Genomic DNA, 25339 nt, shown 5'->3' on the forward strand with positions numbered 1-25339 from the left:
CACAGGCGATGCACACACAGGCTCACTTTATTATATCAAAAAGTGCAGCTGTAACACATTTGTTTATGCCCCTGACACAATTCGATTACATCTATGCAGGCACCGAAATTGCTCTGCTTTTTGCATTTCTCTGCAGCCGGCATCTGTTTAAATTTGACTTGTCACGCTCCAAATACTGCTGCTGTCAGAAAAGTAATGACAAACCGGCAGCGACTTGACATGGAAATAAATATATAACCAACACGAAAAATAAGCAAAACTGTGGTCAGCACAGGCTATTTTCATTCCTTTAAAAGTTATTCTGTGTAGAGTGGAGGACTTTAATTCCGAGATTACTTTAATGTCCTTCTTTTCTGGCAGTACAGCATGCAGGTACCAGAGCCTTGTCCTCTAGTGTTTGTGTGTGGATGGAAGGAACTCTAGCTCTTTTGAGTTTTAGTATATCAGTAGTTTGTGGTACTGATTTCAGTAGTTTGTGTTTACTGTGGTACTGAAATGTGTGTTCAATAGCTGTATGAGATGGGCAAGACATATACTGTATTTACTTGATACATTAGACTCATTTTAACTCACATGTATTCCTCATATTTGTATGCATCACATTACGAGTGGCGACAAGAGGGAGAGCCCTGCACTTCATTTCTCTGTTGTCTGTGTTTAATTGAATTGTACGTTGAGCCCACTTGCTTTTTTTCTTCTCTCAACTTGCTTCTGCCAGGCTTTATGCATATATATATATATATATACTGACTAGATGTTGCTTTGAGCTCTCAGCATGCGTCAACATCTCCGCCATTATGGATCAAGGATCTGAAGCTCTAAACTAGTTCTCTCGTGTTGTCAGTGTTACCAATTTAGCAACTTTTGGCCATCCCCAGTGACAGAAAATCATATAGTGACAAATTTGGCGACTTCTTGCAATGATGGCAAACTTGGTTTCGTTGTTGAAACGTCAGAAAATCCAACCAAAAAACTAGAAAATTGCTTGAGATTTTGACGATTTATGGTGATTTTTATTTGTGTTAGATATTTGCCCAGATTGACGCTTATGCACTAAAGGAGTGGATCCCTGCAGCAAGATGGCGTCTCTATTGACGCATTTGTTTCAATGAACAGCACAAGCCAAGGTGACATCTAGTCAGCATATATATCTATGGGCTTTGTAGATGTGATTTTGTGTGAATACAGTGCCATGAATTTGACTATGGAGCTAACATGGGTACTATAGACCTGTAGATATTGTGTAGATTAGTATTTAGAGCATGTCAGTGACTTTCCTAAAGGCGACACACAGATTGTCAAAAAAGGCCGACACTCCTAGAACTGTCCCCCAAATATGAACGTAGGGGACGTTCCTGCCACTGTTTCCGGAGGATATTTGATAGCTAAGAATAATATTCATTCTACTAAGGTAATACTTGTGTGATACACACACACACACACACACACACACACACACACACTTAAACACAGAAGGATAGGATATAGCTTACATTTACATTGACTTTAAATTAATATTTTGACCATAAATGCAATGATGGATGGATTGCCTTTATCATGAACATGGCTCAAAATAGCCTATTAGGCATGTCAAATAACACTGATGTATTTATGGACGTATGGATATTAGCAATATGTCTTCCAATTCCTAAATCCAAATATATAAGTTGGCATGAGTTTGAGAGACAAAACTGATTGAACAGAAAGCTGTGCATTGTACCTGCTGTGGTGAGTCACTCGAGATGAGGACAGTCGCAGTTTACTTCTGCCAATACTCAGCTTAGCTGGCAGTCGGGTGGCTCGCCATGCACCATCAGGCTCAGCATCGCACCTGTGTACCTGGGGAGAGACTGCATGCAGGCGGTTAAGCTCTGAGCTATCATGACGCACACTTCTGTTGCGTCATGGCTAAACTGTGCTTTGGTCCCAGTCCACTTCCACTGCCTGTCGAGTGATGGGTAACATTGTTCCGGTTCAGCCCTATGTTCCCTGGGCCCTATGTTCCCAGGGCCCTATGTTCCCCAGATTCACATAGTAGATAATGGGAACATGAAAAGGGGCCCTATGTTCCCAGGGGCGGACTGGGACCAAAAGTCGGCCCTGGCATATTTGGCCCAAGCGGCCCTCAAATCGGTCGGGCACACCTAATTAAATACAAAATCTTTGCATTACCTTTAAATATGCATATATTTTCAACTGTCATGGAGCACTGGAAGTGATGTAGGCCTCATTGGTTATCTCTCTGACTGATCAGAGGTAGGCATGGAGCATATGATCTCCATATTCAAGTAGGCTAACAAGCAATTATTAAAGAAGAGTTTCTGCTTGAATTCAAAGTATCATTTCAAATTATTCAATGGGCTACAATTGACAGCAGCACCAAAAATTACTGAAGCCTATGTGTAAAGAGTTAAATACCCAGATTGTCTTAGACATTAATGTAATTTATACCAGTTATCATTGTAGGACAACTGAAACAACACAAAATAAACAGGGCTGTTGCTGGAAATATTTTATTCCTGTAGGCTATACTACATTGCTGGTACATTTTGGAACAGTACAGCTACATGAACTAATTATCTTTAGTGTCTTCCAGTAGCCTATCGTATAGGTTATATATAGGCTACTGTAGCTTAGTTGGCTTGTGCATGACGTGACGTTTTGTAACCTACATTTCCGTCAGTCTACAGTCTTTTAGCCCTTCTTTACCATGATAACCCTTCCAAGATAGAACCCTTCTCTACTTTGAGAGACCAACTGAACCACCACTCCTGCCATCGATGTTGAATTTTGGGCGTCTGACGGAAACTGATCAATCTGACCAACAATTGACGTTGATTTGACACTATTTTGCTGTCCGGGTTTGCAAATCATTCATTTAGAAAATTTAAGTTGCGCTATTTGTTATTATAATCACAGCACGGCCATGTTATCATTAGATATCATTACATTATCGCAATTAATAAGTTATCATAATCATCATAGTCAGCATGGCATGTCACAGCCTACCTGCTCCACCACTAAGTTCTTATCATGTAGCCTCAACTAGGCTCGCACTCTCCACCTGCTCACTGTCCCTTGCTCTGTATGCTTGCTTACATTCTCGTTCAAACTCAACAAACTTCAACGTGTTGGTGACATATGCTAGCCTACTTGCAATATTGTATTTCTGAAGCTTCTACATTGGTGTTAATTTTGCACAATTGTCACTACCGCCACCCACCGCAATTTCGTGAAGGCAACTTCGATTAACTTTTGATGCGCTCACAGAATTTGGCTCTGAGCCAAAATGGGAGGGGTGGGGCCTGACGTGAGCTGTTATTGGATCAGTCCCGTGTCAATATTGAAATGTAACCAATGGGCCGCTGATTGCCCTTCCTTTGGGCCGATCGCTGGCCAAAATGATTCAATTATATATATAGCCTATTCTATCGGCCCAAAAGGTGCGTCGGCCCACCGGGAAAATGCCTGGTATGCCAGATGGCCAGTCCGCCCATGTATGTTCTCCAGTTAGATGGTGCTGTATTCGCAGGGCCCTATGTTCCCCAGCTCTATAAAGCACATAATGGGTACCTAGAAACACCCAATGCATAACATGCAATGCACGACACACTTCCAAATAATTATGCATGATATGATCTTACTAGTTGCAGTCATAATAATACATAAAGCACAAACATTTATCATGAATACAGAACACAAAATCATAAAACACAACATATCCCTGCCTTGGGAAGGTTGCAAAAGAGGCAGAGAAGGGGTAAGAGTTAAGAGTTCTCCATTATGGACTTAAAAGACCTGGGGACAGAACATACTGTCTTGGGAACATAGGTCCCTGCGAACACGCTCCCTGTTGCTCAGGCCAGTCAAAGGTCCATCACTGGCTGCTTTTGTCATGTAGCAGTGCTGTGCTGATGTAATTCTCATGCTTACCTTGACATGGAATGACAAAATAGCCTCTTGTTCTCCACACTTCATGAGATCATCTAGCCTCTGCATGCAACTTGATAACCAAACAGAGTAGAAAATATGTGAATCCTATAGGAAGAAAAAAACACCCTTCCCCTTGACAAATGCCTTAATCACTCTTTTCTGTACGTCTTTTGCCATTGTTACGCTGTCAATATCTTGTATAATAGTGGAATCTACATCTTGATTCTCTAGTGCCATCCTTTTTGTTGTAGGCTAAATAAAATCAACTCATGTACTTGCAAGTATGTGTTAAGGTGGATGACTATGTCATCTATCCATCCTCGTATAGAGCCTGCTGAAATTATTTAATTGGCCTAAACACGTCTGAAATGATTTTATTGGCCCAAACAAGTCTCAAAGAACCGACTCCAGACCGAAATTCCGGAAATTATTTTGTGGGCAAGGTAAATTCGGGCTGGCTTCCAGGCTAGAAATCACCACCACCACTACCACAAATCCTCCTCCACGATATCCATGTGTTGTTATTACGGTGGCTCCTGAGCTGCTTGTGGCCCACGTGTGTGGAGTACTGCCTTGTACTCCTGTAGTTTATCAGCAGCTGCGTCCGTCAGTAGTACACTTTCAAGGAAATCGCCAGCGACAGCCTCCGCATGGTGCTCTTTACTGCATGCTATGCAGATCATTTCCTCAGCTGTCCACTTACCAAGGAGCAGCTGTTTATTGTCTAAAAATAAATATATAAATAATGGAAAAATGAAATAGTCTGTTGTGTGTGTGTATGTATGTGTGCGTGTATCTGTGCGTGTATCTGTGCGTGTGAGTGTGAGTGTGTGTGTGTGTGTGTGTGTGTGTGTGTGTGTGTGTGTGTGTGTGTGTGTGTGTGTGTGCATGTGTGCGCGCGTGTCTGTGCGTGTGTCTGTGCGTGTGTGTGTGTGTGTGCATGCATGTGTGTGTGTATGTGTGTGTGTGTGTGTGTTTGTGTGTGTGTGTGTGTGTGCGTGTATCTGTGCATGTATCTGTGCGTGTGAGTGTGTGTGTGTGTGTGTGTGTGCGTGTGTGTGAGTGTGTGTGTGTGTGCATATGTGCGCGCGTGTCTGTCCGTGTGTCTGTGCGTGTGTGTGTGTGCGTGCATGCATGTGTGTGTGTGTGTGTCTGTTTGTGTGTCAAGGGTTAGAGGGGAGAGGGGACAGGCAGGGAGAGCAGAGCAACCTGGCTTTCTTTCTTAAGCCTCTCATCGATGGTGGCATCAGTCCAAGGGATGCACACACTTCCTGTCGCCTCTCAGCATTGCCATATGTGCAGGTGCTCTGGATGGAAAATGGATGTGTCCCATTCTTTCTTTGTGTTATGCTACCTTAAAATCCAAACTTAAATTCAAAAGGGAATTAATCTATTCGCATGACAAATAAGACCTTTGTACTGCAAATATTTGTATTCCAAAGTAGTCATACACTTGGCCATACAAAGAACAGGCAATTGAAATGACTAGGTTTAAACATATTGTGTGTATGTATACCTCCTCTCTCACTGTCCTGAATGCTCTCTCTCTCTCTCTCTCTCTCTCTCTCTGTCTGTCTTGCATGCTCTCTCTCTCTCTTGCTCTATCTTGCATGCTCTCTGTCTTGCATGCTCTCTCTCTCTTTCTCTCTCTCATTTTCTCTGTTCATCTTCCCCACTCACTTCTTTTTTTCTCTTTTGCTTTTGTTTTGAACATAATTAAAATAAAACATGCTAAGCCTAAACTTCATGGTAAGAAATAATTAGTGGAAGGATTATCATGAAATTAGATTTGACAATCAACCTAAAAGTTGACAAATGAGCATTTACGGGTTTAACATGCAATGACATTTTAACGTAAAGCTGACATACTTCATAATTATGATGATAACTGCTCCTACTGACACATTTGCATATTGAATGATAATTCAGGAAGCTTTTATCTTCTGTTTGCATATTGCATGCTCTTCCCGGTAGGTTTTTCTCTGCAGTATAAAAAAGTAATTCTAGACAAAGACCTGGAGCAAGGGTCATGTTCTCTGTAATGGTTTTGAACTTTGAGGGTACAGCAAGTTAAAGCATAATATGACTCACACAAACACAAGTTAAAAAAGAGACTAGCATTTCATTTGCATTAAAACAATCTTTTGTTCTCAAAAATGCTTCAAGAGAAATCTTTCATGCATTACATTGCACAATCCAATACAAGGCACTCGGACCTGCAAAAATGATTCAAACAAAACATTCAACAGTACAATATAATTTAAATAACAACATTTAATTTCCAAATTCATTTGTAAAGAAGAGGAGGTGGTGTTTCAATATTTCATCCATACAGTAGCAACAAAAACGAGACATTTTACTGAAACACATACTGTAGACATATAATGTCATAATAAATGTCTGCACATTTTTAAAAAAATGTAAAATATTTAGCTGTCAGTTTTATCTAAGTGAGGACTAACAATTAAGCTGCATTGTGAAAGAAGGCCATCGTGTAACCACAAGACAAACAAAGGATGAAGCGTAGAAGTTTGAATACCAGCCAGAAGTCACAGGCTGGTTAGATGTGTTAGGAGAGGATGCTCTCAGAAGACTTGGGTCTTCAAGAGCTTCTTGAAGATAGTTAGGGGTGCCCTCTGCTCTGGTGGCAATTGATAGCTTGTTCCACCACACTACAAATTAGAATAGTCTGGATTAGAGATCTGCACTGAACAGTGTGCCATTTTTAGTCCTGCTCCCACCCGCATCTGTAACATTAGGCCCCACCCACAAAAGCCCGCAAGATATGCAGGAGGGATATTCAGTTAGGCCTTCTGTCTCACAAAAGGAGCACTTGACAGACACAACTGAAAAAGACTGCCAGATGTCTGATTTTAAGTTTCTTAATTCTGAATGTAGGTTAGGCTACAGTAACACAGCTATGCTAGCTGGCATCCGTTCTTTAGAAAGGCACAAACATCTGAAGTAGCCTAGAGGTGTCCTCTTCCACTGTCATGCTTTCGATTTCGAGTTTCTACAACGGAGCAGCAGAAAAGAATTGAACCCACGTAGGCCTAAACGACAGTAGGCCTATCCGTCAGTTAGCTGCTTCAACCCCGTTTTTTTTTTTTGCTGCTTAACACAATATCCAGCTCAACTATAATTCTATACACTACTTTAATCATTTCTATATGTTGTTTTACTCTTATATTTCATTTGCGGGAGTGCAGTGAATCATCTGTTTCTTCCGCACCCGCAAACGCACCTCTATCATCCCGCCTGCTCCCGCATAGAGCTTTCAAAACAAGTCCCGCGCCGCACTCTTTTGTGCAGACCTCTAGTCTGGATTGCTGTGTGGAAGAACACATCTGCCTGGGGATTACATTAGCTGTTATGAGAGCACTTAAAATAAATAAAATAAATGTTGAAGAAATATTAAAACTATTCAAATTAAATTAAAAACAGCCGCAAATGACTCTACATTTAATGGAATAATAAAACATAAAAAAAAAACAAGAACACAGTCTCTAGATTGAGAGTGTGTGCATTCTATAAAATCACGGAGGAGTACTCTGGTTCTGCTCTTGAAGTTGGTCATGACTACTAAAGAGGCCATTAGTGTTCACCCCCACACACACCTATTGTGACACAGCTGAATCCTGCACTGGATAATGAAACAAAGAAAGTGCTGTTGCCTTCTGAGACACAGGGAACGAGAGAGGAGGTCGGGAGCCGCATATTGCTACCATTGATCTTAAACGTCATTTGTAAGATCCCTGTGCATTGCCTCGGAGTCACTTATGGCCCAATATGAAATATCAGGCCGCTCTCCAGAGCTGGAGTGAAGGTTCAGTAGCTTTCATTAACTGCTCTACCTGGCTTCATTCGTTTCTATTGTTCCACAATGGTGGCTCATACATTTTAATGAGCTGGAGAGGCCGAACAGAGAATTAAAGCAGTTCTTTTTTTTTTTTTGCAATTAGTACGCAGCTGTATATGCTATCAGTATTTATTATATGACACACAGGGGTCAGCCTACGTTCAGGGCAGGGCGGTAGTCCGGTTTACTACCACCCTGGCCATTGATTAACTGAATTTCTTTGAAAATGTATTCATTTATCTATTTTTTAATCTCTGTGTATGATTGAATTTAATCTTGTGTGGGCCGTATAAATATCATTACACACAATTGCCAAAGTGCTGAGAAGGGCTTGTAGTCCTCTGAAGTTCTTAGAATTGTTATGATGGCGTAGAGCTTCTGGCTTTAAAAACATCATGACTCATTACACCCACTATCCACCCGCCCACCCTTCCACCTCCCACACACACTCCCACACGCCTGTGTGTTTTGAAGGAGCTGCTGCTGTCCCGTGGTCTTGCTGGAAGCTACCCTAGTGCCAGCTGTTGGTTGTCCGAGCCCCATTCCCAGCAGCCCTTTCCCGGGCTTCCCTCTCCCACTCATTCTTTCCCGCTCCCTCCTGAGGCTCTCCGATGCCTCTGGCTTTCAGGGACACTTCGCTTCAAAGAAGGGAGACGTTTGCGTTGGTGAGCTCCGGGCATCCACGTCCCCTCCTGGCGGAGCCTGCGGGTGCCGAGGCCCACCTCGTCAGTCTGGGGGCCAGTCATGGCTGGCAGGCAGGCTACACAGCTCTGGAGGAACACCACACACACACGCACACACACACTTTCTCTTTAACTCTCTTCGACAACCGAACTCATACTGCCAACATCAAAGTAGGCCATGGAGTTTGTGCTTCTCTCCCCTTCCGTGCAGTTAGATGTTGAGTTGCCAGTGACGAGTTATTTATACCTGCCAAATGTAGGTACTGCCATATTATTTAAAAAAAAACACACATGAGCACTGTCAGGTCACACTCAGGGCTTTCTCAGTAGAAAGACGTGGAGTAGCTTATTGGCATGGTTTACTGTCTTCTGCAGCCTACAAGGTGTTGCTGACCCTCTACCACCCACAAGCTAGGAGGTTGGTTTGTTTCCAGTGAACGGAGAGGTGAGAGAGAGAGAAAAAAACCTGTTTCCCTGAAGATCAAAACATGGCGGAAGCTTATTTTAAAACTATTTTTCTTGTGTCTACTGAGCAAAGGATTCTCAAATATTTTTACTTGAGGCAAACAACACAGTTCAAACAGTGAAATGGTAACCTAGAATTGCTAAAAGACTCTTACAACAAGGATGGAACTTTACCCACACTATGGTCCTGGAAATTGAATTGTTCCTTTGTGAACATTCTGTAGGGATGTTTAATCTAGTCTCAGACCTCTGGTTGCCATCACTTGTCCTTGCCTATTATTACCAGTAACACCATCACAGAGAGTCTAACTGATTGTCCGGCCTCCACACAAAGGGGGTGTGAGTAGAGCAAAGGTCGACTCTGTGGGCAGGGAGCCAGGAGTGCAGGCTGCTCTCAGGGGCCCATTTTAGAACTCCATCAGGGCAAAGGTCAAGGCTAGCCAATCAAATCCAACCAGCTCAGAGGCCAGCTAATGGGGTCCATCTGTTGGGTACCCAGGTATCTGAGGCAAAGTGGCGATAAAGACCTGTGTGTGTGTGTGTGTGTGTGTGTGTGTGTGTGTGTGTGTGTGTGTGTGTGCGCGTGCATGTGTGTGTGTGTGTGTGTGTGTATGTTCGTGTGTGTGTTTGTGTGTTTGTAGTGCGTGTTGCGATAAAAAGGCATGTGTGCAGAAAAGAGAGAATGATGATGATAAAGATAGCGGGTAAGAGAGGGTTGGCCCATCATGTCAGGAAGAGAAGAGAAGATGTAATAGCTCCCTCACACTCTCTAACTGTTCCGCAGAGATGCACACACACACCGTGTCGTGGGAGCCCCGTGCTGCATGAGAATGAGCCGTAACGGGCTGCTATGGATTATATGAGCGGAACCCATTCAACTCAAATGATTTCAGACGTGGCACCCTCCCCATAGGCTGGCACGCTGCCCCGCTCTGTAAAAATACGGCACACCACAACGAAGTGCTGTTTTAATCTCTTATGAAGACAGGCCTGTTTGCTGGGAAGCTGATCATTTTATAAAAATGCGAAACGTTTAGGCCTTGGACAACGCGTCGACGTAATCGATGCAACGATCGTAACATCGACGCAAAAAATACGTCGACGCAAAATATGAGCGTCGATTCGTCAAGCATAACATGTGCTGCTAATTTTACACCTTCTGTGTTTTCCATACGTTGACTAATCTGTGGCCGGGCACCACGAAATCAAAACCGGCCACCACACATTGATGTTCTATGTTGTAGTCCTACTAAATTAAAGATAAGATAATTTCATTGAGCTGCACTTTTTACTCACACTTTTTCCTCGCCCCGCCTGCTCTCTCTCGTAACGAGCCCGCTGCTCCTCCTCTGCATGTGCATTTAACAAATTATTCACCATTGTTGTTGCCACATAGAAGCACTGCATAGAACACAGTGGGCTAAATTGCTATTAAATCCGCTTAGCATCGTGACCATGCTGCGCAAATTTGTTCAAAACTGCAGCATTAAAGTTAAGGTAAACTCTGCTAAGGTCTTATCACAACATAGTACATTGAGGAGACTAGACTAAGTTAAGTTACAGTATGCAATCAAGCAGTATTTCAAAGCTAACGTTAGAATACTGTTTGGATGTCAAGTTTAGCATGCTTACTTGCAGCTGCTTGTATTCGTTACTCAGGCTCATTTTATTGACTCTGAATGTTTGCAAAATCCCGATGTAAATGGAAAAGTGTTTTCTAAGACTCAAAAGTGCTTGTCCAACGGAGAAGTACGAACCGTTATTTGAACTACGTTATGAATTGCATCCACACATCAGCAGCCTTTAACTGTGTTAATGTTAATTGCAAGGATTCCCACACAAACGTCTTAAAATGACAGGCACTCAATTAGACATACACTACTGAACTTTATTGAATGCTACCTCTGACTAAGAATGCATTACTTTGCACTTGTACAGTCTTTTATTTTGGAATCTTAAGAGCAATAAACATATATTGCAATGTTAAAGAATTCATGATTTTTCATTCATATATGTAAATAAACATGTATAAGTTGCTATTAGTGAATTAATTGGGAGATAATCGATAATCGAATCGAATCGAAATCGTATCGGACTGAAAAAATGAATCATTAGATAAATCGATGCATCGAAAAAATCATCGCTAGATTAATCGTTTAAAAAATAATTGTTTATCCCAGCCCTAGAAACGTTGCTTTGCCGCACAGGGACATGTCAGGCACCGTGGACAGGATGTGTTAAACAGTAAATGGATGAGCTCTGTGTGTGTGTGTGTGTGTGTGTGTGTGTGTGTGTGTGTGTGTGTGTGTGTCATGTACTGCAATGGAGAATCAGTAGTATTGTAAGGGGTAGTGGGTGGTGTCATAGAAAGTCTCTCTCAGGCTTGTCTCGTTGCTTTATCTGCTGTCTGCCCTGGTAACAGTTTGTGTGTCGGGCTTTTGACTGGCTGAAGCACTGCTCTCCCATATGAGAAGCAAATGCTTACCCAGTATTCTCGAAGGAAGAGCCATCATTCCATATACTGTAACACTGCAACACAATCTACTATACAACTCACCATTAAATGTCATTTCTCTATACTTACACTTATCAAACGAGAACAAAGCAAACTCGACAGGTACAACATTTGGAACAGGAATATGTCTCAGACAATGTGAGACAGTGTGTCTTCCATTATTAAACCGCCCATTACCTAACCTCCTTGTATGAAAGGCACTGAAACTGTGCCGGTAAGTCAGGGAGGCAGCGTTCTTGAGCAGTTGTAGTGCACGTGAGTTGAGGCAGTATAGGCTACAGTGATAGAGAGGTGTACGTACTTCCAGGGAGTGTCCTAGCTGTCCTAGCAGGCTTGTTTTAATGGAGGCTTTTGGGGGAATTCTGAAAGAGAGAGAGAGGGAGAGAGAGAGAGAGAGAACAGCATCTGCACTGCCCCTGGGCAAACCGCATGGTCTGAGCTGATTTACATGAAAAGGAACCCGTCACTCACCCTTAAAACAATCTCCTGTTTGCACAGGAGAAATGATCTAAGAAATGATCTAAGAAGCCCTCTTAAACCAGGGCTACATGTTTTGCAAACCTATACGTTTTGATGTGTTAAAAAAAGTCATGATTTGATGTAGTCAAGAGCAGAGATGGCAAAAGTACTCACTTCCCGTACTCAAGTAGAAGTACAAATACTTGTGTTAAAAAATACTCTGGTAAAAGTAGAAGTACTGATTTAACTTCTTTACTCAAGTAAAAGTAACAAAGTAAAGGCTTGGAAACGTACTTAAAGTATAAAAGTAAAAGTAGTCTTGTGAATGACAACCATTTTTTATGCAACGGTACCTAGACCACACAAATAGAGTGCAAGAGTGCCAGTTTCTCTTTTTAAATCTTCCCCTTAACCTGTTGGGCCATTTCTAAGCTTTCCCGCCCAACATTGCACTGCCTACTTCAGAGGGCAGTGTGTTCTTTTGGCCTACCATCAAATGCTGGACATCTTTAGAAAGCTAAGATCCTGTAGTTTCTTAGGAAGCACTGGCACAGAGTTACAGAGCCTAGAATATTGTTTTTTTCTTTCTGCCGGATAACAAGCATCTCTGAACTGACCACATTTCAGCCCTCTAGATCACTTGATATGATTTTAGAGACACAACTGAGCCCTAGCACCAGGTCTTGCGAAGCTGTGTGCAAAAGTAGATCAATATAGAATAAAAAATGAGCACTTTAGACCATTATTTGCCAAGGTATGCTCATGCGTTTTCTAATGCCCTATGGAAACTCCCCATAGGACTTTTGGTTACCCAAAATGCATATTGACAATGTACATGTCTACAAGTGTACATGAATAGGTTTAATTTCCACTGTATCAAAGAGTAACAAGGTTGTAGCAGCACAGCTGTTACATGTACACTGAAGACAATGAGGCCTTGACTGGAGCTAAGTATGGTTAGTATATCAAATCTATCATGACCAGATTTATCCCATCCAGCAGGTCTCAGGTCAGCTCTTTGCCTCTGATGAAAATTTAGGCAAATTGGCAAAGTTTTGCAAAAGCACCCAGTGTTACAATGTAACAACTATATGTAGGTACCCACAAATACATTATGCAAGTACAATGATAGTACCTGATAGTACATGTTGTTACACAGGTTGTACCACTGTACCTAATTAGGTAGGTACACTGTAACAGCGACACATTAAAATAAGGTGTTACCAACAATTCTGTGATCACAGTAAGGTGGACTGTGCCATGCCGTAGGCCTATCCGATTTTTAGAAGAGGCATTCAGAACATGTTTGATGGTGGAGGTTATTGTCCAATGTTTATATAATACAAGTGCCATTAAGTGGTTCATAGTGGTGTGTGTGTGTGTGTGAGTGTTGATGAGTGTACATATTGGTATTGTAGATAATACAGTGTGATTTTTAAATGTTAACAGTTGTAATTGGTGAATAAACTCTTTTGAGAGGTGGATAAACTCTAATAAGAGGTGGATAAACTATTTCTGAAATTTCAGGTGGGTAAACTGCGTTTAGCCTACTTGCGTTTAGCCTCCACTACATCCCTGTTCAAGCTGCATCTACTTATTGCTAACAATATAGGCTACACTACAGCTAGAAGTTGGGAAGCACCAAAGGCGAGGAGAGGTGGAGGGCATTTTTGACTAAATTTAATTGAGCGTGTCTCATTTTAGGGGCCGGATGCTTCGGAGCCTACTACTACGTGCTAACATTAATGTTACTGCCATCAAGCTGCAATGATAAGCCGCGAATAAATGCCGCCTAAATCTGTTGAGTCATATTGTAGTGGTGCGTCAAGTGCAACGTAGGCTATATTCCCATCCGCTATTGATGACGCGAAAAATAATAACGGTAGCCTAACTCCACTGAAATTATTTTAAACTAAAGTAACAAGCCAGTTTTGTAAAATGTAAGGAGTAGAAAGTACCGATATTTGTGTTAAAATGTAAGGAGTAAAAGTAAAAAGTCGCCTCAAAATAAATAGTAAAGTAAAAATATCTGAAAAACCTACTTGAGTACAGTAAGGAAGTATTTGTACTTCGTTACTTCCCATCTCTGGTCAAGAGATGTACTCTGTTACCAACAATGAAGATATCATATTTTTCATGAACAAAAATCATGATATTCTGTTCATTTAACAAATCAGAATAAATGAAATACTGATTCAAGATGCGTTAATAAACAGCTAAGTCAGAGACTTTTCTTGTGCCTGTACTACAGCGCATTGCTGTGAAGAACTCAGGAGGCCAGCAGACAGGACAGAAGGTCAGAGTATCTCCCCTTGCCAAAACTCCAGGGTTTTTCCCTGCTTCTGTTTCATGTGTGTGTGTGTGTGTGTGTGTGTGTGTTTGTTTTTATACATGTGTGTGTACGTGTTTGTGTGTGTGTGAGTGTGTTTACTGGCCCCCCTAATGAGCCTATGTTTCTCCCAGTCACCATCTGTTCCTCCACCGACAAATAAATAAATAACATCCAGGAACTCTGCAATGGGCCTGATAAATCAAAGTTTAAATTAAATATTTCTCCTCCACAACAGCTCGTGCATCCCAGCAACAGGTCTGCTCAGGCCTTGACTGTAAAACATCATGTGTTCTTTTTGTCCCTTTTGAACTCCACCACTATTGGTGAACAGCTTTGCTGGGAAGGCTTTGTCTCATTTATTTTACTTTACTTAGCTTGGAGACCTACCGTTTAAGCCTCTTTGACCAAGGTCGCTGCACAGATATTCCAAGATGCCAAATTTGCAGTTACTTCTGAAAGCTTCTAATGGGTGGATCAAAAGCGATCAAAGCCCTGGAAGATTAAACATCTTGCGTCATGCCCGTTGAACAAGCGGTCTGTGCATGCAGGAGAATAACTCAGCCATTAACCACGGATTAACCAAATGCCTGATTGTTCCATTGTTCATTAAGAACTCCTCCATCCTTGATTCTCACAAGCATATCACCCCAATTATGGATACAGTACCTTGATATTAAATAACTACATAGATAATCCAGTGCAGCTTAGATGAAAAGATAGTATCTTAAATGTATTCAGGACAATGCACTTTTTTCATCCCTCCAAGGAATATTGCTTAAGGCTTTGATTGTGAGTCTTTATGAACAGATAAAAATAATAGTTAAGAGTGAGATTTTGGAGTAATTTGGTAAGCGTCTTTTGCATTTACAGGTTAATATACATCTCGTCTCCTGTTTCAACACCTAGTTAAAATTATGGTCATCACTAAGATGTAGGCCTATTAATTTGCATGATCGCGGATGATCGTAGAATTTCCTATTCCTCTAAGGTACAGGATATGCATCCCGGGTAAACAATATTTTAACTGAGCTGACATGGGTAGTCACATCAAATGCACCAAAATGCATAGCATGCTCTCATGTTTGTCTCTCCCTTAATTGCAACTCATTTGAATTCCCATCAACACATCCAAGCATCTCGGCCGTGGAGATAGACAGCACAAGACATCCGCTTGTTTTGGTCGGAGTCAAATCTTCCCGCTGTCAGATACCATAAAAATCCAGCAGGTGTAAAATGAACAGTGACAGCAGACAGGGACTGGCTCTGGTAAACCAATCAGAGGATGTTGCATGCTTGTTTTACATCAATTGGGAGATCCTCTTGCCAAACAGAAACCCATGTAGCCTACCCTCGCTAAGGGAGGGAGCTGGCCAAGCCAAAGGGTAACGGGCAACAGCATGTCCACTGATGTGAGATGCTTATTATTGACTAGAAAGAAACATCAGATCATCCACATTCAGTCTCCAGTGGAAAAGCCAGATAACAGTTAGTGTTTCTGTGACAAAGCAACATCTAACTGATATCAAAGCTACATACATCATACTGTTTCATAAATCACTAATCAGTCACAGTGTGTTGTCAAAGCCAAAGTCAGAGACAACTGCAGAGACACATACATTAAACACATTGGAAACATACAGATACACAATATGCTGAGCCCACAGCCCCCCCAGTGGCGCAAAAAGTGGGTGGTATACGCTATATGCGGCGCATAGGGGCGCAGCTCCATGGGGGCGCCAAAGCGATGGTAATATATATATATATATATATTTGGTATTTTCTATATGTAGCTACTGCTGTCCGTTTCTAAATCTTTTCAACTTTTTTCTCAATGTTCTATAACATTTTAGAGGACTAACAGGCTAAAGTAGGCGCCCTATCTCACAAGATTCCATTATTAGGGATTTGCACGGCGTGTCATCAGATCTGGACGTCGCCATATTGGAGATACTCGCCTCATTAGAAAGCATTAGGCACTGAAGTAAATCCCTAACATCGTCAAGGAAAATGGTTAATTATTTCGGTGTTTTAGGTTGTACCAATAGGTCAGACTGAGAAAAACATCTGGTGTAGGTATCGACTTCCAAAAGTTATTAAAAAAACAGGGAGAAGGGACAATAATGCCAGAAGTTATCAGAGGAGGGGTATACTCATACTGCACTTTTAATGGCCAACTGCAAATAGAAATGTCATGCTAGCAGTAACTCATTACATTTTTCCATATCCTAACAATAAAGGCTACTTGTAATAACTTAATATTGTGTTGTCAATGTGGTGCAAACAAACAAGGCTAGAGTGCCTATCAGCCTTATCCATTGTGAGCATTAGCTGGCAAAAGGACGTTATGAGAACCGTTTAGACTCTCTTAAAGTGGCAATGCACCATTTATCAATACTTATCAAGTATAACATCAAGTTAAACATCAAATTGGCAGCAATTCTTTAAAAACATATTCAATAGACACTAATACACAGTAATAGTGTAAATTATTGGTCTTTTGTTTTGCTTTAGTTTGTGTGTTTTTTTTTTTTTTTTTTTTTTTGGGAATGCCAATATTGTTGTTGCATACCCCTCAAAAATGGGTAGTTGCTCCCCTGCCCCCCCCACACACACACACACACACAACAGACAGACACACACACACACACACACACACACATACACATACACATACACACACAACCACACTGCACACATTCTCCACAGATAATAAATTAGGCTAACAATTAATCCAGTGCAATACAATAAGTTAAGAGGGTAGACCATCAAGCCTTTTGTTTTGAACTGTGCCTTAGTATTGGTATGGTATAATTATTTAAAAAGGCAAAATAATTGACTCTACATTACATCACATGTTGTTCCCAACGGTTTGTCAACCATTTTGTGTAGCTGTAAGAACTGTGTACTGATTAGTTAATGTCATTTCTTAGACAAATGCTCTTTGTTTATATAGTTGATATTCAAAAGCAGTCATAATGAGGGTAAGTCTAATTGAACTAATATGCACATTAGAAATGCATTGTATTAACGCCCTCAATGATTCAACATATGTTAGCACATTGTACCTAAGGCTACATAAATAAATGACTATTCGTTTTTAAGTAACTCACATACATTGAAGACACATTTGAGCAAATCAACAATTCCTGGAGGTCTCTTTTGCATTATACCGTCCTCAAAGATTTGCTCACGTTGTTGCCAGTGACCCCGGGCGATGTGGTGATTCAGGACCCCAATGGGCCTCCTGACCTGAGAGCGTCCTTCAGGCTGGTTTGGTTGAGATGTGTGACTCAGACTCAGACATACACCCTTGGTGCACCTCTGAGTTGTTCTCAAAACAGAGATGTGAGATGTCTGAGTCCTAGAGCCAGATTTGTACTTACAGCCAAAGCTGGGAGGTTGACCCAGCAGCACTTTCCTCTTCTCCCCAAGAGAAACAGCAATGTGTACACATCTGTAGTGGCTAGCAATTATTTGCCAACTTTGTCATCAATGCTGATAACTAGAGCTCGGTTTTAATCACTTTTTTTCAGTTTTATGTACATCCAAGTCATCTACTGCAGAAACCTTGGCATCCTTAAATGTCTACATTCAAAAGTGCATCTCAAGCTTTAAAGGATTCTGCATAAACTATGATGTTGCTGCATTTAATTTTCAGCAACATGAGTCTGAACTCCGTGTTGAGTATTTTACGAAGAAGGGGAAAAAGTAAACATTATAAACACTTATAAAAAACGTATATTTTTTCCAGATATGTAAATTAAACACATTAACCATGGACTGCATATTGCTGTTTCATTTGCAAATACATTAGCAATTCTGGATAGTGGAAATTACACATTCATTGAAGTATGTTCAACATATTACAGCCTAGTATCATGACATCATTACGATATATTCAGATGGTCTTTGCAATCATGCCAAAATCTGATCTATTACCTCAAGTTTTACAGTAAAGATTATTCAAGCAATGACAAAATTCACCAAGATCAGAGTCCCTTATGTTTCTAAATTTGACCTCAAAACCTAATGAAATACAAGGGAATCTATTTTACTTGAATTGGGAAGGTCAAACCAAGGTATGCTGTACACTGTGGATGGAGGTATTTATTTATAAACTAGCAGTTTTTTCTTCATCAGTTTTAAGTCTCATCAAGTCTATGATATACTGACTAATGTCAGATGGCTAAATCTGATAGTTCATTAGAATAATGCAACACACACACACACACACACACACACAAACAAACAGTCATGCATGGAATGGAATGGGTTGATACCATAAGGGTTATGAACTCACACTCTGAATATTGAGAATGTGTGTGTGTGTGTGTGAGAGAGAGAGAGAGAGAGAGAGTGTGTGTGTGTGTGTGTGTGTTCAAAACTAACTGGTACAGAAATAGCAAGCTGTCCCTGGGCTGCATGGAGACTGGACTATTACTTACAGCAGCTTGGCCCAGGGTTAGCGCTAGCCACGGACCTTTCTCAACACTTCCAGTCAGCACCTTTTAATGAAACATCTAAGACTCTCTCTCTCTCTCACTCACACACACACACACTCTCTCTCTCTCTCTCTCTCTCTCTCTCTCTGTCCTCTACTGGGTGTCTGTAGTGTGAGTGTGTGTGTGTGTGTGTGTGTGTGTGTGTGTGTGTGTGTGTGTGTGTGTGTGTGTGTTTGCATGGCTATCCCTCTTCCTTGCTCATACTACTTATGTTAGTCTCATGTATTTTTCTCTCTCTCTGTGTCTCCCTATCCCCCTCTCTCTCTTGTCCTTTGTTTCTGTATTAGAGATGTTGTTGTGGGTCGTGGTTGTGCATGATGTGGGTCATAGGTCATTCAGGAAAAGAAAAAAAAACATGTATAAAGCACATACCACATTTATAAAGTCTCCTTTTGTCAGAGCCAGTAGGCTACTAACACAACATGAGCTTTCAGTCAGTGATGTAGCCTACAGAAAGCAATTTACTTTCACATTCACTAACACAAACTAAAGCTTGAGAGTTGCATAACCCTCCACCGAAGTCATTCCGACATCAGTGGTGTAATGATTTTTTTGTAGAAAACAAAGATTATCTCTAAATGCTCCTTTGGATTTGGCTCCTTTGGAGTTTTTCTCGATCGCTTTAATGTTTGCACTAACTCTGACATTATGTTTTCAAAACAAATAACACAGGTCTAAAGAAAAGCACTCTGTCCAAAATGTCACATGTTGTTTGCAAACTCTCAAAACATTTAAAACATGCAGCAAAAGCAAATTTTGCCTTCAAACACATATTGTAGTCAAATCACTGTGATTTCAGTCAATCATTACATACTGGACAACACAATGCAAAACATAGTTCTCAAAATGAGGAGTGTCAGCCTTCATTGTTGCAATGTCTTTGCCATAGTGCCATTACACTGTGAAAAGACTAAATGTATTGAATAAAATGGTAACACTTGATGGGTGAGTTACATTCATAGCAGCTGTCATAAACTGCACATAAAGCATTCATGACTGTTTCATGAGACATGACTCAACATTCATACCAAACCTTTCATGAATGTGGAAGACAGAACGACGGCAACTTGTCAAAATAAACGTCCAACAATCGCAAAGCAGCATTGCCGATTATGTTCTAAACCTCTTACCTGATCACATCACATCTGAGTCAATGTATTTGTGTAACCTGGATAGCATTAATTTAATCTCTCCAGCCTTTGTAAATATTTCATGAATATCTTATGAAGTCTACATCAAATGTCACTTTACTATACCATTTCAAACTCTGTGATTATGAACACTTGTGAAGTATTCATAATCACAGAGTTTAACACTGGGAGGTAAACTAGCCTACATTCAGCTGACCCGTATTTGTGTAACCTGGAACAGTTGGACATTCCCAGTAGCAAAAAATGAGGAATCATCTGCAAAGGTTATATCATAAAACAAATACATTTTTCTGAAACAAATAATTGTTATCTGTCTTTTTGGCACTGGAGTAGCCCGTTGACTCAGATGTGATGCGATCAGGTAAGAGGTTTGGAACAAAAACGGCAATGCTGCTTTGCGATTGTTGGACTTTTATTTAGACAAGTTGTTGTCATTCTGTCTTCAACATTCATGAAAGGTTTGGTATGAATGTTGAGTCATGTCTCATGAAACAGTTATGAATGCTTTATGTGCAGTTTATGACAGCTACTATGAATGTGTTATGAACTCACCCGTCAAGTAAAGTGTTACTAATAAAATTGAATTGTATTAATTCTTCTCAAGATATAATGCTGTCATTGACATGTACTGTAAAACCTTCAGTAAGCACCTAGACAAGACAAATTTCATAAAACTACAACTTGTCATTTCACTGAAATAGAGTAAACACCTGGACTGAGAAAACTGAGAAAAACTGTAATGGAGACTGAAGAAATACAGTTGTTGTTCTATGGAGAAACACTTCAAGAGGAAATGTGAGCAGTAGCCACTGGGAATCTGAACGAGAGCACAACATGTTGGAAGCAGCTTGTCACGTTTGAATCATGAAGCTCATTTATGCCAAAGGGCGTTATTTTGAGAGGGAATGAAACCACGTAAGAACGCGAGCCCCACTTTTCCTGTGTTTTTAGAAAGTGACTGATTTCCTGTGAAACTGATGAATGACTCTTGGCATAATAGAGAAGGCAATTTCTGATGCACAGAGGAAGCATCTTACTAGTGACACACATGCGCTATGAGTGGTGCACCACCGTGAAAATGTCAACACAATTTAAACACAAGACCCAGAAATGAATGCATTCTCATACATGGCTGATGCCAGACATATCAGAGGCAAAGTTTACAGCTGTCATCTCCAGATCATATGACTATACATCAACTCAAAAACTTTATAATAGTTTTTTTTTTATTATTATTAGCCTATGTATTACTTTTTATTGGGCATGACACAACCACACCCTTCATACTGTAAGTAAATTCAGGATTTCAATCAATTCATCATTTTAAAAAAAATCATGTCCATCTATCTACCCCCTCCTGCACGTGCAACAACACCCCCATCCCATCTATCACTGGTGCAGAGTGGTTGCCACGTCAGCAGAGGCTCCTTGCCGTACTGCCAGTGTGATGGTTCCTCCGTCAGCACTGGCCCTCCAACTGACAGGGCCGCGAAGAGAGATATAGATGGCCGCCGGCCTCTCCGCAGCCTCCGGTAGACACTTCGTAAATGTGGCCGTATGCTCTAATGGCCCCCTCATTAGGGATCTGTTGGAATGCAGCACTGTCGATAATATATATTCATTGGCCCTTCAAGGGTGTGATGCCGGGGATTTATCATGCCATTCCATAAAGCCTCACTGGATTGTTTGGATTCAATGTGGCGCTTTGTATGTGTGTGTGTGTGTGTGTGTGTGTGTGTGTGTGTCTGTCTGTCTGTCTGCCTGTATGTGTATGGGTGTGTGTGTGTGGGGGTATGTGTGTATGTGTGTGGGGGGTGTGTGTGGGTGGGTGTTTCCTTTGTGTGTCAGGTCACAGGAGATATAACACAACAATTCAGACTAAAGAAATAAATATATAAGTATAAGTAAGTATATATACTCTTTTGATCCCGTGAGGGAAATTTGGTCTCCTCATTTATCCCAATCCGTGAAACACACACACAGCACACAGTGTACACACAGTGAGGTGAAGCACACACTAATCCCAGTGCAGTGAGCTGCCTGCATCAACAGCGGCGCTCGGGGAGCAGTGAGGGGTTATGTGCCTTGCTCAAGGGCACTTCAGCCGTGCCTACTGGTCAGGGTTCGAACCGGCAACCCTCCAGTTACAGGGCCGAAGTGCTAACCAGTAGGCCACGGCTGCCCCTAAACATCCCAAATCCCAATCCCAAAACAAGGAAGTAAATGCATGATTAATTGACAAATCAAAATAAAAGTTCAAAAGGTTCATAGAAATGAGCAATGGATAAACGGAACTAGACAAAAATGAAACAACCAATCAAAGTAAAGAAAACCTTCCCCAAACAAGCAGTTCTGCTGACCCCAGCACAGGCTGGCACCTCGTCTCACGATACAATGTAGCCACCCTCCCAAGAGGGAGTTTGATCAGCGACCCTGGCACACACTACAATGTAGCCTTATGTGCAGGTCCACTGACCACACACACAACACACAGCTATGGTCCACTGGCATTGTCCTGAGGTTTCATCAGACCTTTATAGCGCACAGTTCCTAATTAGCACAACCAGGAACAGGCGTGCTCGATTGACAGCCGCCAATCAAGGAGGAGGCAGGACCAACACAGTGTGGTAGAGAGGCAGAACACATACACAAACACAGTACGGCCATAACAGTAAGTCTATCTGTGAGTGTGAAGTAATGATATCCCTTGAGATTAGCATTCAAACAGTCAGATTAGTGAAGACTGTAGTTAGACTGTCACACATCAAAAAATGAATCCATGAGCACCAGAATTAATTTTCTCCAAGATCCAAGGCCTTTTAGCCAAGTCATGTTTGTTACCCGTGTCGGTCTAAAGCATCTTTTGTTTTCATACTTTCCCTGTTCCCGTTCTTCTGTATTATACAACAATTGGGTTCTATGGAACTATTTATTTGTTTCTGATTGGCCGAGTGACGTTCCATGAGTTGGAATATCCCTGGACATTTCAACTCAGACTCAGCACAGCTAATAATAAATCACTCCGCGATACAATGCGAAGATTTGACACCCAGCTCTCCACTATTTCAAACAATGGGTTACTCCTTAGCAAACCATAACGAAGCAGTGCTTCACCACATCTGTGGATTAAGCCCCACAGTCAACTCAATGTAAGTAAGATAAACGAGGATGCTAATTGTTCTCAGCATTGCCAGCATTGTGTATAATATGATTGTCACTTGGAGGAGACTTGTAGATAGCTTAGCTATAATTAGCTAACCGCTGCTAACGTGCTAGCATCGTCACGTCAGGCTGTGCACAGTAGTGTAACATTTATTCACTATACATTAATAAAGTTGAGTGGTTCTGCAATGTAGACTATGTTTCCGTTTTTTTGCAGTACCATGTCCCTTACATGACATGGCCCAGTGTCCTTGTAACATGCATGCAGCAAACCTAGATATGAATGTGATTTCCACATTTCTTTCAAGAAGACATGTAAACCACAAAGACCCGTAACGAGGGGTCTGGAATGTTGGTTACCTAGCAACCAAGACGCTGTCTCTTGAAAAGGGAACTATTTTTTGATGCGTAAGAACGATGTCGAAATTAACATTTTTAAACAATAATGGGGTGTTTTCAGATTATTTAGTTTGTGGTAGAATTGTTGTATAAAAAGCAATATAGCACTTTCGTGATTGGGATTGGTCATGGATATTCCCACGGCTGTTGTTGCCTGCGCCACTCGGCCTCCGGCCTCGTGGCTACGGCTGAACAACACCCGTGGGAATATCCATGACCAACCCCACTCTCACTCGTGCTGTATTGCTTAATTATCAACCTTAAGAGTGATGATCCACCAAAGGTTTTACAGATGGAGGTAAGGAAGAAGTTAAACTGACACATTTCCACACTTTCTAATGTTGTGTACTGTCCCTGCAAATGAAAACTGAAAATATATATATATACCGCATGCTACGTATATTTCTCAGTAATGTGTCACTGTACGTTTGATCTCCCTGACATGCAAGAACACATTGTCAGCTTTTCAGACTGCTCTGATGTCAGGCGCTGAGAAATTGGGCCTTTGCAGCAGTTTGCAGGAGGGATAATAAGGGCCTCATACTCCACCGATCTGAATGATGTCATTTTAAACCAGGGAGACAAGATGTTATTCTCTTCTCTCACAAACTCATTCATCATGGGAGAAAGGCAAAGAGTTTTAAAGCACACTTCTTTTGTTGACATGTTGCACAGCATCATCTGGAATGGCAGTAGTGCCATAATTGCATTATGTAGACCGTAATGTACAGAACTGAGAGAGGGAGGCGGTTGCTCCATTAGACAACATCATCTCTAATTCATTTGCGGCCTCGGAAAGCACAAAATCAGCAGAGTGTCTTGGCTGCAATTGATAGTATTTAGGTTATTTATGGTAGCATCCTCCATCACCTTATGTTATTAGCAAGCTATTTACATTGTTAATTCTGTACTTTATTTCCTTACTACTTGATTCCATGGGACCGTATCACCAGACTGCTCTTTTGAATCCTTTTCTAGTCAGATGACATTTAAATTTACACATAACTTATCCATAAAGAGTTAGACCCACTATTCATAACCTATCCACATATCAAGAAGAATGTCATTTTATCTGGATTAAAGGAGAATTCCGGTGTGATATTGACCTAAAGTGTATTGAAACATGATACCGAGTGTGAACGTATGTCTCATAGCCCATCTCGGCTTGTCCCCTGCACTCCAAAATCTGGCGCTAGTTAGCCGATGCTACCAACAGCTTTTTCAATAGTGGTGCTTCGGCATCGGGCTCCCATACGTTCACACTCGGTATCATGTTTCAATACACTTTAGGTCAATATCACACCGGAATTCTCCTTTAACCTTGCTTGGATTAGCAAGGTGTGAACAGAGATTTTGCTTGAAATCAATTGAATGCATTGAAGGGAGTTAAGGTGTGAAACACACACACACACACACACACACACACACACACACACATGCAAACACACACACACATGCGCAAACACACACACATGCACATGCACACATGCACACACACCCTACCTGACTGGCCTGAAAGTGCAAATGAACTTTGGCTTATTATATGAATCTTATTATGACACCCTCTGAATGAAGTGGTGCAACAAATAACCAGCATCATCATAAGTATCAACACAAACCTGGCAAGTGGCTCTAGAATAATACCATTGTTATTTTTGGCCCTTGTCTTCATAACTTAATCAGCAAGAAAGAGCTTTTACATTTACACGCCCTAGTCTCATCTGCCCTCTCAAGAGCCATCACTGGGTTCCCCATCATCTTCTGAATATTACTGCTAGTAAATATATATATACTGTATATATATTCTTTGAGAACACAGAAAGTTCACTCTTGGGAATTGGGAAAGATTGAAAGCTGGCTTTCTTTAAAGCTTGAATAG

Source organism: Alosa alosa, chromosome 11 (assembly GCF_017589495.1).
Source record: "Alosa alosa isolate M-15738 ecotype Scorff River chromosome 11, AALO_Geno_1.1, whole genome shotgun sequence".
NCBI lineage: Eukaryota > Metazoa > Chordata > Actinopteri > Clupeiformes > Clupeidae > Alosa > Alosa alosa.